The sequence below is a fragment of the Globicephala melas genome, chromosome 12 (genome assembly GCF_963455315.2).
Source record: "Globicephala melas chromosome 12, mGloMel1.2, whole genome shotgun sequence".
Classification (NCBI taxonomy): Eukaryota; Metazoa; Chordata; class Mammalia; order Artiodactyla; family Delphinidae; genus Globicephala; species Globicephala melas.
The window spans coordinates 41,439,034-41,456,878 of NC_083325.1; the positions used below are offsets into that span (position 1 = coordinate 41,439,034).

The following is a 17,845-nucleotide window of genomic DNA, read 5'->3' on the forward strand; positions in this document are numbered from 1 at the left end:
CCAGAGTTTCCAAGTCAACAGGCCGGTCCTTACTGAGCATTTACCCGGGCAGCCAGTCACACTGGCCGGGCCTCTAGAGCAAGAAGCCTGTGTGAGCAGGAAGGCCTATAACACAGCGTTTAAGTTCTCAGAGGCATATTGGCTCAAGATCCATTTACTAGTTGGATAATCTTGACTAAACGTAATTACTTTACAAAACTTTCATTTTTTTCTTTTTTTTTTTTTTGATCTATGAAATGGAAATAACCCTAGTTATTCAGGTTAAGAAGGTTTGTTAAAGAAAAAATTATTCCAACATTTCTTAAAATGGTAAGGAAGACTATTCAAAACTCTTGAAATAGCAGAAAGAGCTATGCTAAATTCCAAATACAGCAAAGAAAAGCGGGAATTTATAGCCGAGGACCTGGGTGGGGGTCAGTGGATGGAAAATTACTAAGAGGAAATATCAGGGGAGAGGAGAGGATTCCGGTTAGATGGTGCTAACAGAATCAAGGTGATCAGACATCACGGTGGGGTGGTGGAGGATGAGGAACTGGATTAGATATGGAGAATGGAGAGATTCTGGCTAAACTTAGCAGGATGTTTGCTAAGATTGGACAGTATAGAGAGAACATGGAAGTCCAAAAGTCAAGGCCTATTTGAGGAAGAGTTCAGGGGAGTCTAAGTAGAGTTTGGTCAAGAAGCCTAAGTAGAGTTTGTCAGGTTATTGGTTATAAGATTATGATGATAATTAAGTGAAAGACATAAGTAGTTTTCTAACATATAATAAGGACTCATAGTTAGCTTATAATATTTTAGGTTAGGCAAAACATGCTCAGAAAGCAATTCTTAAACAATACATCAACATCTTATGTGGGAAGTCAGTAATTGCTTGGGATGCAAATACTGGAAGTCAAAATCCTTTAATGACTTTGATGGAATAGGGTTTTAAGACTTCCTGCATCTATCAAACTGTCACCAAATGAAAGATGGCATGAGAAGACACTTTTAAAAAATCTCTCATGTGGATAAAAAAGCATTTTTAAAGAAACTCAATAGTCTATACATAGAATAATCATGCCCTTTAAGATAGTCACTCACTAATCTAACAACATCCATTCTTATTTCTATAAGATATATACGTAACAGATGCTGTTGTTTGCCTGCCCAGACGTTTATATGGGCATTAAATCTGCCATTCCAAATTGGTTCAGGTTTCTACCCAGTCCCCAGGTTACTATCTTTGGGAAGATACAACAATAGCACCAGGCACAACAGATTACTCTTAAGGGGTCATACATGGCTCCTCTGTTTCATACATATATATACCTAGTATGTTAGTATCATAGCCCTTTCCCACTGCTATAATAGAATACCACAGACTAGGTGGTTTATAAACAACAGAGGTGTATTCCTCACAGTCCTGAGTCTGGCCAAGTTCATGACTCAGTCACATCCCAAAGGCTCCTGCCTCCAAATACCATCACCTTGGGGATTACGTTTCAACATACAAATTTTAGGAGGACACAAACATTTAGTTCATAGCAGTTCATAAATCCTGTTAGCTCAGCCTTCAAAATATATCCAGAATCCATCACTTCCTACCACTCCTACTTCTATCTTTCTGGTCCAAACCACCATGTCTTTCCTGGATACTGGTAGTACCATCCTAAAAGCTATCGTATTTCTAACCCTTCTACCCCTTCAGTCTATTCGCAACAAACAGCTTAAAAGCTTAGATCATTTCTCTGCTCAAAACTCTTCAGTGACATTCTAATTCAGTCATTGTCAGCCAGTCCTCATTATGACCTAAAACAGTGTTTTTCAACCTTGGTACTACTGACATTTGGGCCAGATAATTCCTTGTTGACAAAGGGGAGGATAGTCAAAAGTGGATTCTCCTGTGCATTATAGGTCATTTATCAACACCCTGGGCCTCTGTAGTACTACAGGTTGTGACAACCAAAAATGTCCCCCAGACATTACCAAAATTTGTAAATTTTGCCAAAATTGCTGCTGGTTGAGAATGACTTACCTACAATGATCTACATGGTTCTGTACCTCCCCCATTTCCTGTTACTTTCTGCAACCACTGCGGCCTCCTTGCTGTTCTCAGGACTATTGCACTTTTCATTCTGTCTGGACCACTCTTCAATCTGATATCTGTATGGCCTACTTTATCACCTTCTTCAGGTCTCCTATGCAAAAGTCAACTCCGTGAGCCCTTTCCTAACTATCCTATCTAAACTTTCAACCTACCCACAATACTTCATGGTCCCTTTTCCTTTTTCCCTCCCAGTGCTTAATACTGTACAACAACATATTATACTGGTTACTTATTTATTTTGAAAATAGGCAAATAGTATTCTTCAGTAAATTGTATGCTCCATAAAAGCAGGCAACAATTTTTACTCTTCTGATCACTACTGTACTCCTAGCCCCTAGAATGCATATAGAAAACATGCCATTTTCTTGTTAAAAGAATAAATGAATAATGGTGGTCCCATTCCCCTTTCCACTGATTGATTTAGACAGGAAGCATGTATGAAGTGTAGGTAATAAGAAGATGAATAAAAGTTTCCTGTACACTTCTATGAAGAGATGGTCTCTCCTGCATGTCATTCCAAATGTGATGCCTGGAATTTTTGCAGTCATCTGTGACCATGAGTATAGAACAAAGTACAAATCTAACACACTAGAAATTGCAGAACATTCAACAAATGAGGTTAGAACACTTGGAACATCTATCGATCATCCATCTATCTATCACATCTATTATAGAAAGAAAGAAAGAGAGGAAAAAAGAAAAGAACCTCAACCCTTAATTTATACCCCACATAAAAATTAACTTGAAATTGATCATAAGCCTAAATCTAAATACAAGAGTTAAAACTATAAAACTTTTGGAAGAAAACCTGGGAGAAAGATTTTATGATCTTGGATTTGGTAAATCTTTGTAATCTTTGAATTTGTGTAATTAGAATGTACCCCGGGGTGGGGGGTGGGGGAAAGCTGAAAACCTAAATGAAGAAACTGATAAATTAACTTAATAAAAATTAAAAATTTTGCTCTTCACAAAGCACTAAGATACCCAGTTTTAGTAAGTATGTGGAGTAACTGGAACTTTCTTACACTGGTAGTAGGGATTCAAAATAGTACAGCTATTTTGGAAAACAGTTCATCAGTTTTTTGTAATGTTAAACATATAGTTAGCGTATGACCCAGCATTCATGTTCCTAAGTATTTACTCAAGAGAAACGTAAACCTCTATGTACACAACGACTTGTATGTGAACATTTATAACAACTTCCTATGTAATAGTCAACAACTGGAAACAACTCAAATTCCCATCAACTAGTGAATGGGTATACAGATTGTGGTATGCAATATATCTCCTACACAATGGACTGTCACTCAGCAATAAAAAGGAACAAACTATTGATATAAGCAGCAACCTGGATGGATCTCAAAAACATGATGCTTTGTGAAGGAGAGAAGATGCAAAAGAGTACATACTGTATAATTCCATTGAAATTGGCAGGGCCTAGTTTGGGAGGGTGGGATTGACTGCAAAGGGGCTAACTGAACTTTTTGGAATCATAGAGGTGTTTAATTTCTTGATTGTGGTAGTGATTATATGATTATACATTTGTCAAAATTCATTTAATTGTACACTTAAAATTCATGATTTTTTTTGGTAAGTTATGCTTCAATAAAACTGACTTAAAAGAAAAGAATGACTGAAGAGAAAGACAGGAAGAACCTGAGTCCTTGAGACCATTATTACTCATTCAGCTAACCTTGAAGCCACCATACCTTTCATATTCATGTATGAGGTATGAAGTACCCTTGTTGTTTAAGCCACTTAACATTGGTTTTTATGTTTCTCATAGCCAAAATCTTCCTAACAGATAAAATAGAGTTTCAAGCACTAATGAAATTAAAATGTTAATAAATTTGTACTAAATAAAAATGAGAACAGAAGTGCAGGTAAACCTGTATTGAGAAGATGAGGGGTTTTTTAAGTGTTGGGATTTAATGCAGAATTTTATAATTCCGAGCATATTGCTGTGTGTATGTTTCAAGATGAAAACTGACAGAATATAGAAATACAAATTTTGGAACTAGTGAAAGAACATCTTCTGAATGAACATGATGAGAAACAAGAAAGAAAAAAGAATCTAGGCATGAAAGCACTGAAGTATGAGTCATCAGAAGAAAAAAAATAGGAAAACAAGGTTTTCAGACAACACTATTTTGATAGATCTCACAGACTATGAATGATTCACCACAAACACACGCAAACAAAAGGACTTTCTTGGAGGTGTTCCAACTTGTAGGTATGGCATGGGTTCTGCTTTTCAAAGAACCAGGTGCTGTAGAAATGCTTACACTGGTTCAAAGAAAGAAGAAAAACCTAACCATTTAGAGAACATACCTTACAAGGCCAAGATCATTTCAAATCAATTAAAGTGTTAAAGATGTTGCATAGACAAAACATTTAGAAAAATCCAATCTTTGTTATTTAATGTGAGAAAAGGAGATCACTTCACTGGAAACATTTTGCCTGCCAAAGAAGCTAGTTTTGTTTTATAAAAATCAGGAGGCCATTTGCACTCATAAATGCGCAATCCCTGGAGAGCTAAGCAGTTACTGACACAGAAATTTTGAAAATAATATTATTCAGATAAATGGAATCTCAGAGCTATCAGATAAACAATCAGACCAAATAGCTATGCTCTTTGCATTCTTCACATACAAGACCCTTACAGAGTGTGAACGTGTTTGTCCAAAAGACATAATTCTTGATTGTCCATATAAATGAAAGACAATGATACAAAAAAAATTTCTTTGTCATTTGTCAATATGTCAACGACTCCATAAAATATTTTCCAGAGATATTATTCAGTAGAGCCCCGCTGCTAAACAATTGGAAGTAAATATGTATTGAATTATCTCTCAAAAAACTGAATGTGATAAAACCTAAAATTGGTTAGTCAAAAGCGGTGCTAGGGCTTCCCTGGTGGTGCAGTGGTTGAGAGTCCGCCTGCCGATGCAGGGGACATGGGTTCGTGCCCCGGTGCGGGAAGACCCCACATGCCGCGGAGCGGCTGGGCCCGTGAGCCATGGCCGCTGAGCCTGCGCGTCCGGAGCTTGTGCTCCACAACGGGAGAGGCCACAACAGTGAGAGGCCCGCGTAATGCAAAAAAAACCCCACAAAAAACAAAAACAAAAATTCAGTACCTTAGTTCCATGAGCCATGTTTCAAATGCCCAATAGCCACATGTAGCTAGTAGCTACCCTAATGGATAAAACAGGTTACAGAATATTTCCATGACCATAGAAAGTTTTGTTGGACAGAACTACTATAAACAATGGAGGGTCACTGGAAGCTTGAGCAGGAGGCTGACACTAACTGCTCATGTGTGATAGCCACACAGAATATAGCGGGGTGTGTATCTGAAAGGTCTATTCCTCAGTCAATACCATATTCTTCTTTTGATTATAGTAATTCTATAATAGAAGTATAGAATAGAATTAAATAAATAGAATTTATTTCTACATTGTCTTCGATATTTTCACATCACATATACATATTTTGTATTAATTTTATCTGTATAAACATAGAAAATGATGTGGAAGATAGACATCATCCTGATACTGATTACACTGGGTTCTCTCAGGATGTGGAATAGGAAAGGTGGGAGTAGATTAATATTTTATTTTAGACCTCTGAAATGTTTTACTTACTATGACAAAGAAAAATGCATGAGTATTATCTCTATAAAGTGAAACTAATGATATACTCATTGCCTCATCACATTTGTTCTTGAAAAAAAAGTCCTCAGGGAAGATAATTAGGTACCCAGTTGAATGTGGATACTTTATAGTTTAACGAGATATATATTCTTTTTCTCAATATAAAGGGTCCAAAATAATATTATTATATCAAATAGACTCCCTTTCTTAGTGGAAAATAAAATACAATGTTGCTTATATTCCGCTTTCTGTAAATGAACTATATTAGATGGAAAAAAATCATATAATTGGGGCCACTTCAGGAAACAATTGGATAAAATGAATGATATATTGTGTTGGTATCATTTCTGGAAAGACCATGCTGTATTTAGCTGTCTCCAGCACGTAAGAGAAAAATTATTCTCATTCAAGTATGTTTAAGGGGATATTTATGAGCCACTCTTATGAAGTCATTCTAATGGATTACAGCCACAACTAGATTTAGAAGTTCTTCTTTCCAAGATTATCCTCCAATAATACCGTTCAAACGAACCACTCTATTTGAGAATAATGATCTCATTTTATGTCTGAACGTTATCCACACCTTAGTGTTTCATATTCGCACATATATGTGGTTGGGTTTCATCTGATGCCACTTGAATTCACTTATAAAATGGAGGAATTCTAGCACTCTTTCATACCTCGTGGAGCTTTCTCTTTTCTCTTCTTCCAAGTTATGGAGAAGAAGGCTACAAAAATCCATTCCCTAGAAGTGAAGTTAGTAATGCTGAATTGATTTGATAGTGGTGATGAACATTCAAATGCCAATATACTGGAGTGATCCAACAGAGTGAAGTATTCATGACAGTGCTCATTCATTTCACAAGGTACTCAATCAACTATGAAACGCAAATGTTACTAGAGTCATGAAATTCTTCCTCTGAGGCTATCGGGACAATCTATTACAGGATATTTCACACTATATGGATACTCGTGAGTTTTTAATATACATAGTAATTTCCTAGAATGTAGTTCCTACCCATAACAAAAATAAACTGATAAATAGACAACAGACAAGATAGAGGGTAAGGAGATCATAGTTTGGTGAAGAAATCACTGGCAGCTTTTGGGCAAGATAATAACAAGGGCAGACTTTTATCTCCCTGCTTTCATATTCCGATTGCAATGCCTAATAAAATATTTTTTTAAATGGGAAAGAGGAAAAATTTCCACATTAGCACCAGAAAGTAAAGATGAATACTGGCCATATGCAAGAAACCTTGATGCATTTCTTTTAAAAGTATCAATAATATAGATATACATAGAATTGTTTTGAAGGAAGGCATGCAGTGCCAATGTCAAACATCCTCTTTTAAAAGGGTAATATATTCATAATGCAGTAGAGAAAACACTGGCGAATTAATACCACCACCCTCTGAAATTCAGAAGTATTAGGGTGAAACGTGAAATCCAGGCATTGCATCCTCAGGAGCATAACCTCACATATACGGACCAAAACATTTGGACCATATCAAGGGCAGCACAAGGCCTCATAGAGCAAGGAGCTGGCAACATTGCATCTTGTTCCCCACACCAAGAAAGAATCACTAAATGTTTAGAATAGTGCCCCGTGCAAATATTTTGAATGAATAAATGAAGTTTAAAAATTAAAACAAACCTGCAACCTGGCATGAGCCTTCATTTAGCACAGACTTGGGGACTGAAAAACAAAGATGAGAGGTGATGGTCATGCTCTGAAGCTAAGACAGATTAATGAAATAGAACAGAGGATGAAATGCAATGACCAGAAATCACCATGGAGAAGCCAGAAACAGCAATTCAGATTCATTCATTTACTCAAATGTTACCTGAGCTTGGCTCTGGAGATAGACTGTAACAAAAGACATAGTCTTTGCCATATTAAAACTTACAGCATTTTAGAGGGGACAGACATTAAATAATCACTGAGAAAATTTATAGGATTCTATTAGAAGCTGTAACAGGAGGAACTAATTTTAACGGGCAGGCAAGGTCATGGGAAACCTTTGAGGGAATGACACTTAAAATGAAATCTGAAGGATGAAGAGCTGTTAGGAGGCAGAAGGGGTGGGGAGGAAAAACATTTCATGGAGGAAAGGATTTATGCAAAGTCCTGTGGTAGGAAGAAACTTGATGTATTTAAGGCCTCAAAAGGATGATGGTGAGAGATGACAGCAGCAGATATCCTGGCGAGGTAGGCACAGGACAGATAACACTGAAGTTTGTGAGCTTAAAGATTTTTGTCTTTCCCGAAGCGAAATGAGGAGCCACTGAAGGATTTAAACAAGGGAGTGACATGATACTATCTACATTTTAAGATTACTCTTGCTACTGAGTAATCATTCTCTAAATGATTCATAGTGGGAAATGGCAAGTGGTTGTTAAAATTTGTAAGCACTTACTTAGACTTCAGAAATTATTTGGGAAACAACTACATTATCTTCACTCTCATTAGATGGGAGCCTGAGTTACTTTATTTCTATGATAGAGGAAAGAGTTATTTCAAAAACCTTGAGATTTGGGAAGACATCAGAGTTACACTATTAGATTGTAACTTTTTCCACTTATCACTTGATCTAGACTGGAGAGATACTAGTGAGAAAATCATATCTATTTCGATTTAGCCATTAGACAAGACTAGGAAAGCATAGATAGCCCTCTGTGGATGACCAAACTGAGAAAACTTACCATACTTAAGGAAAAATCCTATAATTTACACTACATTCCTTTTTAAAAAAATCAAAAATACCTCTTATAAAAAATAAAATTCCTACAATAAACAGAAAACCATTCTAACATTTTTTGATTCATATGTGCAATAAAATTAAAGAAGATTTTTTTACTATGAAACTAATGACAGTAAGCATTAATTTTCTATTACTGTTTAACACATTACCATAAAACTATGACTTAAAACAATATAAATTTATTCTCTCACAGAACTGGAGGTTAGAAATTCTAAAATCAAGACGACAGTAGGGTGTGTTCCTCTGGACACTGTAAGGGAGAATCCATTTCCTTGACTTTTTAGCTTCTACAGGCTGCCTGCACACTTTGGCTTGTGGTCCCATGCTCTGTCTTCAAAGCCAGCAGTATAGCATCTTCCAATATTTCTCTCTGGCTCTTACTCTCCTGATCTCTCTTATAAGTACCCTTGATAATACGTTATCTGAGCTCACCCAGATAATCCAGAATGATGCTCCCTTCTCAAGATCCTTAACATAATCACATCTGCAAAGTATCTTTTGTCACGTAAAGTAGCATTCATAGTTTCCAGGGGTCAGAACATGGACATCTTTGGTGGGTGTTCAGCGGTGGTGTCCCATTATTCTGACTACCACAAAGCATTCTAGAAAAAATTCTCTTGGATCAAAGAGAAAAAAACAAATAACATAATTATTTTCATCAAAAGTTGAAAGTAAGGCTTCCCTGGTGGCGCAGTGGCTGAGAGTCCGCCTGCCGATGCAGGGGACGCGGGTTCGTGCCCCGGTCCGGGAGGATCCCACATGCCGCGGAGCGGCTGGGCCCGTGAGCCATGGCCGCTGAGCCTGCGCGTCCGGAGCCTGTGCTCCGCAACGGGAGAGGCCACTACAGTGAGAGGACCGTGTACCGCGAAAAAAAAAAAAAAAAAATGAAAGTAACCCAATTTGTTACATCTGAAAAGGCAACATTAGTTATGTAGAAGATAAACTTATAAAAATCTCTTAGAATTCAAAAGAAAGGACAATAAGCTTCAGAGATAAGGGAAAATATCCATAATATAGCAGGACAAAAATCTACTCACCAGCAAAATTAAATGGGTCTCAAAGATTCTTCTCTAAGACACTAAATAAAAGAAGAAAAAGAATCGACCACAGAGCTGTAAATAAAATAATTGTGACTTAAGAATGCTAAACACAATCAAGTTATTCTTATGCATGATGACAAAAATAGAGATATCTTCAAACATGTAAAAGTCAGAACATATACTAGCAAACCTACTTGAATACAGTGTCTAAAATCCTGGAGGAAATAAAACATTAAAATAAGTCAAAAGTAAGAAGAGAGCTTCTTTCCTATCTATTCATAAACATACCACCACTAATGGAAGAGAATTTCATTTGCTGGACAACTTGAAGGGAAAATTGCTCTATAGAATTTAGAAAAATGTGAAGTTCTTACTTTTCCAAGAGTAAGAGAGGAGGAAGCAAGACAGAACATAAAAACCAGAGAGATGGTATGAAGCTGGATGTTGGATGAGGTAAGAGATCACTGTGGAGACATTGGTTGTAGGATTGACAAAAGATCATTCAAGAATGATGTCTACTGTTTCACTCAAAAGTTGTTTTGGATGGGCTTCCCTGGTGGCGCAGTGGTTGAGAGTCTGCCTGCCAATGCAGGGGACACGGGTTCGTGCCCCGGTCTGGGAAGATCCCACATGCCGCGGAGCAGCTGGGCCCGTGAGCCATGGCCGCTGAGCCTGTGCATCCGGAGCCTGTGCTCCGCAACGGGAGAGGCCACAACAGTGAGAGGCCCGCTTACCGCAAAAAAAAAAAAAAAGTTGTTTTGGTTGCTACGGTTTCAACTCCTCTTCTACCTTCCTCCCATTTTTTCTTCAGTGTGCTTGAGTGTGTAAATTGAAGAGTCCATGTCCATATCTGAGCAAATGTAACTCAAATCTGAAATGGCACATGAAGAAGCAATAGACCAGACGTAGCCATGAGAATGCAAGCCCCTAAAAATCCATAGAAATTTTAGGAAACGACCTTGAGTTCATTTTGTCTAGATCTTGAAAGACTGGAAAGCACCCATTTATCATCTGGATTTCATGTAAATTATGGAAATTACCGTTGGAAGATACTGGTGGTAAACATTGATGAAGTCTAAATAAGTATTTTAAATATCATTTCAAAATGTATTTTAAAGTTTTCTTTATTTGACCCCTCAACTTCAGTGATTTTTTTTCTCCACTCCTACTGAAGTCAATTGTTGAAGTCAAATCAACTGAAGTCAGTTACTCTGAAGGAAGGGAGGAAACTGGCAATCATACCCTTGGTCTCATCACCAAAAAATGCATCCCTTCCAATCCCAGGTCTATTCCAACATTCTCCCGGTGCTCCTTCTAGCCCACTGGCTATTCCTTCTAAATCTACTTTGCTTAATCTGTCTCAGCTCAGGCTCTGTTCAGGGCACAGACACTGATCATCTTTCATTCCATCTAGTCCCAAGGTTTTAATGCAATGTACGTGTTGTGGACTCCAAAATTTATATTCTCAATTGTTTCAATTACCATTTGAAGTGACAAACACTCCAAACTTAGTGGCATAAATCAACGGCTCTCTTACTAAGCTCACATGCTCTGTGGGTCAGGAGCTTAGCGAGGTTACGGAGAGGATGGCTTGCCCCTGTTGGGACGATTTGCAGGCTGGGGGTGACTCGCAGCCTGAGGGCTAGCACCATCTGAAGGTTTGATCACTCAGGTGTTTAGACTAGAAAATGAGACCAATGACTCTAGAGCTCAAATAATGCTCAAAAAGGGCAAACAACAATGATAAGTACTGTGTGGGATGTTTCTTTCACAACATCTGAAAGCATTGTTAGCAGCCAGACGGGAATGTGCCTTCTTCATCCAGATACTCAAGAAAAGTCAATTGACTGTGAAAGATAACAGTCAACAGTCAAAGGTAACTGTAGACCAGAAGTTCAACAGAGCCCGGAACCAAAGGGGCCATTCTGATACGAAACCAAAGCCAAACAAAAACTCCTAAGGACCTCGATAGGACAAGGAAAGCAGCCTATGCATACCTTAGCCTATCAACCTGAATAATTTAATCTGGTCATGAGAAAAGACTGTGGCTAAGAAAAGAAAATAGGGGAAGATCTTGCAAACTATGCCAGCCATACTACTAGCTCTTGGTTAAGTCTACATTTGGTTAGTATAGAATCACTTAACTTTCCCCTTAAATGTTAGTAAAAGTTCTTTTGTAAACGTCAGTTTCTACTTGAATTGATGCAAAGCAAAAAGTTCCCATCTAAACAACATTAGAGAGGGAAATCAGACCTCTGAGAGTTTAAGTCCAATGGTGCCTGTGAGGAAATTGGTCTAAGATAAAATAATGGTGGAAGTTGGCCAAACAGGTAAAAGATATTGAAGGTGGAAGAAAATTGGAGATGCAAATTATGTAGATGACTTCATGCCGGAGGTTTGTCTTTTATTTTTCCCCCTCAATTTGGTTTGTAATAGAAATAGAAAACAGTTAATCAGCTTCCATAGAGCTCTTTAGGCTTTTAAAGGACTTTATAAATAGACTTCTCAGCTAGCTTTTTTAGAGTTACTGGATGACTAAACTGCAATTAGATGTTTCATCTTCCAGAAAGTCTACAGGTATTTTTCAAGAGAGATCAAATTGCTAAGTGTTTTAATGTAACTGTCAAGAGTTTCAAGAACCCAAAAACTATTCTATTGGATTACTTTTTGGAAAAAACTGCTTCCTTTTTTGTATATTCCTAACCCTTGTTATAGAGCTATAGTAAACAGGAACTATGGACCAAACCAGGAAATGATGTTACCGGTTGTCACTCAAAGTGTCACCTCTCTCTGGGTGTACAAAGAACTAAATTGGGATCAATAGAAGTCTAAGATGAAAACAATTTCCTGAATCCTAAAAATAGCTGGTGAGTCCAGGTGCAGTAGTCAGACATTCTCCATCTGGATTAAAGATGTAGATTAAGAGCTTGTTTGAGCTCTATTTAACAACAGACAGTCTCTGTCTTCCTTACCAGGCAATTCTTCATTTGAAGCAAGCCCCAGCCATGGTATTTCGCTCCTCCACCAGATAGAAGAATATTGCAGTGCTGTCACATTTTACTAGACTATGTCATTTAACCAAATCAAATTCTTCTTTTAAGACTTCTGTTTTAAAGTATTTAATCATGGAAATACAAGCACATTTCTGTTCAGAGGGCAGCATTTTTTTCTCTTTATTTATGTAACCATTCCTATTATCCTCTGTGACCTCCCATGTTGGATACTTATACTTTTATAAATTTCGTAGATGGAGCCAGTATTATTTTTCTAGTCTAAAACACTTACAAATATTCTGTCAATCATTCTGTCTGTGTTAGACTCAGTATTTATTTATATACATTGAATTGGATATACAAAAAGTAATTTTTATTTATACAGTTGACTAACTCTACAATTGACTATTTTCTTAAACTCTGAGCCCCCATTTACACAGATGGCTACCAAATTCACCAATCCCTTTCAGACTCTTTCCACCACTCCCTTCATCACCACCACAAACATGTGACCCAAACAAAAATCATAATTTTGTTAAGTAGGGGAAACCATGTCTCCTGTTGTTTAAGCGACTCCTTTGGATTTATATTCTGTGATCTTAGAGGTTATACTATCCATCATAGCTGTTGTTCTCACTCTGTAAAAGTTGTCTCACCACTACCCATTCCTGTTGCCTTTCCCTGGATGTAATTTGAATACTATGGGATTTTATTTGTGTTCATGGATTTGGATGGAGAGGTGTTTTGTCTTTACATGATACCCTGGATTCTCACTGGCCTCCAGTGAGGTTTTTCTCATTCTGCTACCTCACTGGGCATCCTGAATTGGTGTCCTTAAATTTGGAATATAATGGGATAGAGGTTCTAGAAGATTAGGAAGGGAAAAGATTAAAAAGGGAAGGGCACCCTTAATTTGAATTAAATGGTACTATTATTTTAACTTATTGCTACTTTTTTATATAGAAGTTTAAAACTATATAGCCATAGGTTAGCTAAAACTCACTAAAGTTTGCAGATTCATATTTCTTCAGCAGTCAACAAAGAAAGATTTCCCTTTTGCCACCAGCCTATAAGAAAAATTATTAAATGGTCTTTTAGTGCATTAAGGTCAATATATTCTAGAAATTATGCAGAACCATATTCACTCTTGTAAAATGCTACACATGTCAATACTGACAGGCTTAATTCATGACCTCCAAATTATTTGAAAACCTACTTTTCATGGTTTCATATTTATAGGAAGAGTGTTGTGGATCTGTTGTCTTCAGGAGTCATTTCAACTTCCCTTAGCTAAATATATAAAATGTTTTCATGCTACAGAAATTAATTACATAAATTACATATTAAACTGTCCCCCTCCCTCCCTCTCCATCTTTTCTCTTTCACACACATGCCATTGGTCTCACTGGCAACACCCACTCTTAGGTAATAGATTTTCCAATAATTCTCAGCAATGGCAAGATGTTCCATGATCCTCTCAGAAGGGAAAATGTGCTAGGCACATCTCCATGATGTCATGGAAGAAGCGAGACAGAGTACACTGAAAGAGGGAAGACTTGAAATAGTTGAAGTATTAAAGTCCTCCAGCAGAGTCACATTTCATTTCATTTACACATAGTTTTACAGAACACTGTTTAATGCATGAAGAGTAGTCATCTATGCTGAAATCCAGGGAGCATTACAAACTGATGAATGCTTTGTACACCTTATAAATTAGATGATAAGGGACTAGAAGTATGGGAGCAAAAATTAGATAAAGGAGGCACAACTTGGAAAAGCTAATACAGAAACCAGTGATCTGCAAAGGTCAGGTGAAAGGTTTTTGAGTATCTCTAACAGAAGCTTACCTTTTCTAGAAAAGCCACCCAACTGGCATCCTTTCTCTGGTAAACAGAACCAACCTTGAAAAACACCAGGTTAAAGCATTCCAAAATAGAAGGGCATCTTTAACCCAGCTAGAGAGATCATAATCTAGCTAGAGAGATAATTCTGTCCCTGAAAAAAATAGTTCGTGCCAACATTCCTGGCTGTCCCTCAGCTCTGAGACAGGTAAGAAGATAAACCATGACGTATGCATAAGCAGAATCCACTTAACAGCCCTGAGCAATGAACATAGAGGTAGATAAAAGACTTAGAAATGGTCGAGATATAGCAAACATTTTAATTAAAAAATTAGCCTATGATTTTCTCCTTTTGTCTGATTCCTCAATTTGGGCTTTCTCTAGAATTGGTTTTTGAATTCTTGTTAGAAAGTCAAATGAAAGAAGGAAACCACAGTGAGAGCAACAGTAATGGCTTACCACATATTAAACTATTAATATGTCCCAGGTCCTGTTCTAATTGCTTTCTAGGTATTAACTCATTTAACAGTTAAAAAAAGAACAAAAATGAAATATGTATATTATTGTCCCTATTTTATAGTAGATAAACCTGAGGATCTGAGCAGTTTAGTTACTTGCTTACAATCACACAGCAGGGAAGAAGCAGAGGCAGAATATGAACCCAGACAGTCTAGTTGCAGAACCTGTACTCTTAACCACTCTGCTATACTTCATACAATGTTCAGTGTAACATGGGATTAAGGACAGAATGACTCAATTAAATAGTGGCCAAATGAGGTGTCCTTTGCCCAGAAGAGAAGCCTTACCACTCAGTCCCTCTGCCTTTATTCCACAAACTAACCCTTAGGCAGATAAAACAAGGTCCATCACCCACATTTACACTTAGTTTCTAGAGAAGGTTTTTTTCCTTTATTTTTGAAGCTCTATAGATAACCTTATTTCCAAAATTATTGATCCTTCTCATGAAGTTGCTGTCACATTAACCAACGAAATTCAGCACCCTCAGCATGCACTGTTACTCAAATATTACATAACACTTTAAGAGCTTAGTACTGTATGAGTCAGGTCTTTATGAGAGCATGAAAACCTTGAAATAAAATGTCTTTAAGGTATTTGGCCCTTATTTAGGTAATAGATTTGCTTCAACAGGATCAGTGGATAGGCTAGCTAAGAATAAATTTGGACAGTTTCAATTTTAGAAGAACAAACAATTCCAAAATAAAATATCAAGAAGGCCATGATTCTCTTTCTGACCAAAAATAAACTTAGAACTGTTAAAGCCAATGGGAGTGTCTTCTCCATGGACTGACTGTTGAACTTCATACATTCACTGAATTTATATTCCAAGTAACAAGTGATATTACTATCAAGTGTTTTAATACTTCTAACAGAATGAAAAAATAAAACACGCACACACACACAAACTGCTACTAATTCCCGATTTATTCTGACTTCTAAGCCTGTTATTTCAACTTTAAATTGGAAATATCTGTCCAGAACTCTAAAGCTATTCACAAGTATGAATGGTGCTTGTCAAATCTGAGACCTACTCACACTGACCACACTTCCAGCCTAAACATAGGTTCATTTCAGAAGCTGTTCCTGTGTCTCCCCATCTCTAGATTTTAAATATTTAAACTATTTCTTCCTAGCTAGTTATCTGTTCATCATTCAGCTGTGGGATTACAGACTTCTTTCCTTTTTCCAGAAAACCTCCATATGTCAACAGTTTGGTTGTTTACATCAACCTGAGCATGACCACTCCCCTCCAAAGCTTCTGTATTGATCTCGCAACAGTGTTTAGGTGTTGTCCCCGGATAACCCACTTCAGCAGCTCTGATTGTGCTAACCCTTTTGTATATATCTTAGAGCCCTAAGAACAGAAATTTTTGATTTCTAATGTTTATCTTTGGCTGTTAGGTAAAGAAACCAGAAAAATGAAAGGAACTGGTAAGCTTTAGGGAATTCCTCTGTTTCATTTTCAATAGCTAAAAGGTGGAAGTAAGTCAAGTGTCCATCAACAGATGAATGGATAAACAACATGGTTTGTGTATGTATGCATATAAACATACAGGAATATTATTAATCCTTAAAAAAGGAGGGAAATTCTGATACATGCTATAACAGAGATGAACTTATTAAAGATATGCTAAGTGACACAGGCCAGTTACAAAAGGATAAATATTGTATGATTAAACTTATATGAAATACCCAGAGTAGTCAAATTCATAGAAACAGAAAGTAGATTGGTAGTTACCAGGGGCCAGGAGAAGGAGGGATTGGGGACTTCTTGTTTAATGGGTACAGTTTCAGTTTTGCAAGATGAAAAGTTCTGAAGATGGATGGTGGTGATGGTTGAAGAACACTGTGAATGCACTTAATGCCACAAAGCTGTACACTTTAAAATGATAACTTTCATGTATATTTTACAATATGAAACTTTCAGTTATTTAAAAAAACAACTCTTGTTCCCCATCCCCCCAAATATGTGAACTTCTAAACTCCCACATTTGTTTTGTGATATCATCACAGAATTTCTCATAGACAACATAATTTTTACATTTGCTCTTTTCTCACTCCATTTTTTTTTAAAAAAATCTGCCTGTTGCTTAAAATACTATTCAAAATTTATATTAGAAACATAATGTCTAAAAAGCATCAACAGTAAGATATTCAAATTTTCCCACTTTCAGCTCTGGCCCATCTATTCATGATTGTCAAGCACTGTAACACTCCATGCTTACTTGATTCTCAAGACTGTTTCTGGCATTTCTCAGAAGTTTTCAACTAATTACTGTTTGGGTATCAAGGGACTTATAACAACCAAAGAGCATGTTGCTCATCTCAGTCATTGTCTGGGTGCGTTGACACTCATTCTAAAGGCACTGACACTATTTTGTGAGCTTGGCCTCATGATTGAGATCACATAATTGCAATAATTAGGAAACTCACCTCAGGATATTATCAAAATGACCCACCCAAACCCAACTCCATATGGTTTGAAATAGCTAATGAGTCAGTTAATGTGCTATGTCCAGGAGTAATGGGTACTCAATATGGATGGCATGAAGGTATAATTTACCAACTTTCTAATTGATTAAGGTTTTCAAGTGGCCATTTTGCAACTTAAAGAGGGTTCAAAGTATTAACAGCTTTGACTGTTGAGACAAAAGAAGAAGCAAGGATTGTTTAAAAGGCAGGGGCATTGGAATTTGAGCAATTTCTTTCAATCATATACCCGAGGCTAAAAAATGCGATGCTATATAAAATCAAGTGAAGATGTAGGTTTTAGTAGCAATCTGTCATGGTGTGGAGAGGTATGGGAGCTGTTACAGGCTGAGTCCTGTGCAAAAAGTAAAGGAAATGTAAAAAGCTGTAATTCACTGACTTTAGGGTGGGCTGGAGAAAAGTGAGGAAGTTTAATTACCAAAAAAAAAAGGGCTAGAATCAGTAATAACAGATGTCTA

The 17,845-nt window shown here is 37.0% G+C and overlaps 1 protein-coding gene across 1 annotated transcript in view; it reads right to left on the bottom strand.

Annotated features, from left to right (window-relative positions):
• The window catches only part of VRK2 (VRK serine/threonine kinase 2), a 120,097-nt gene that overhangs the window by 92,272 nt on the left and 9,980 nt on the right, over positions 1-17,845 (bottom strand). The gene's annotated exons all lie outside the window — the stretch shown is intronic.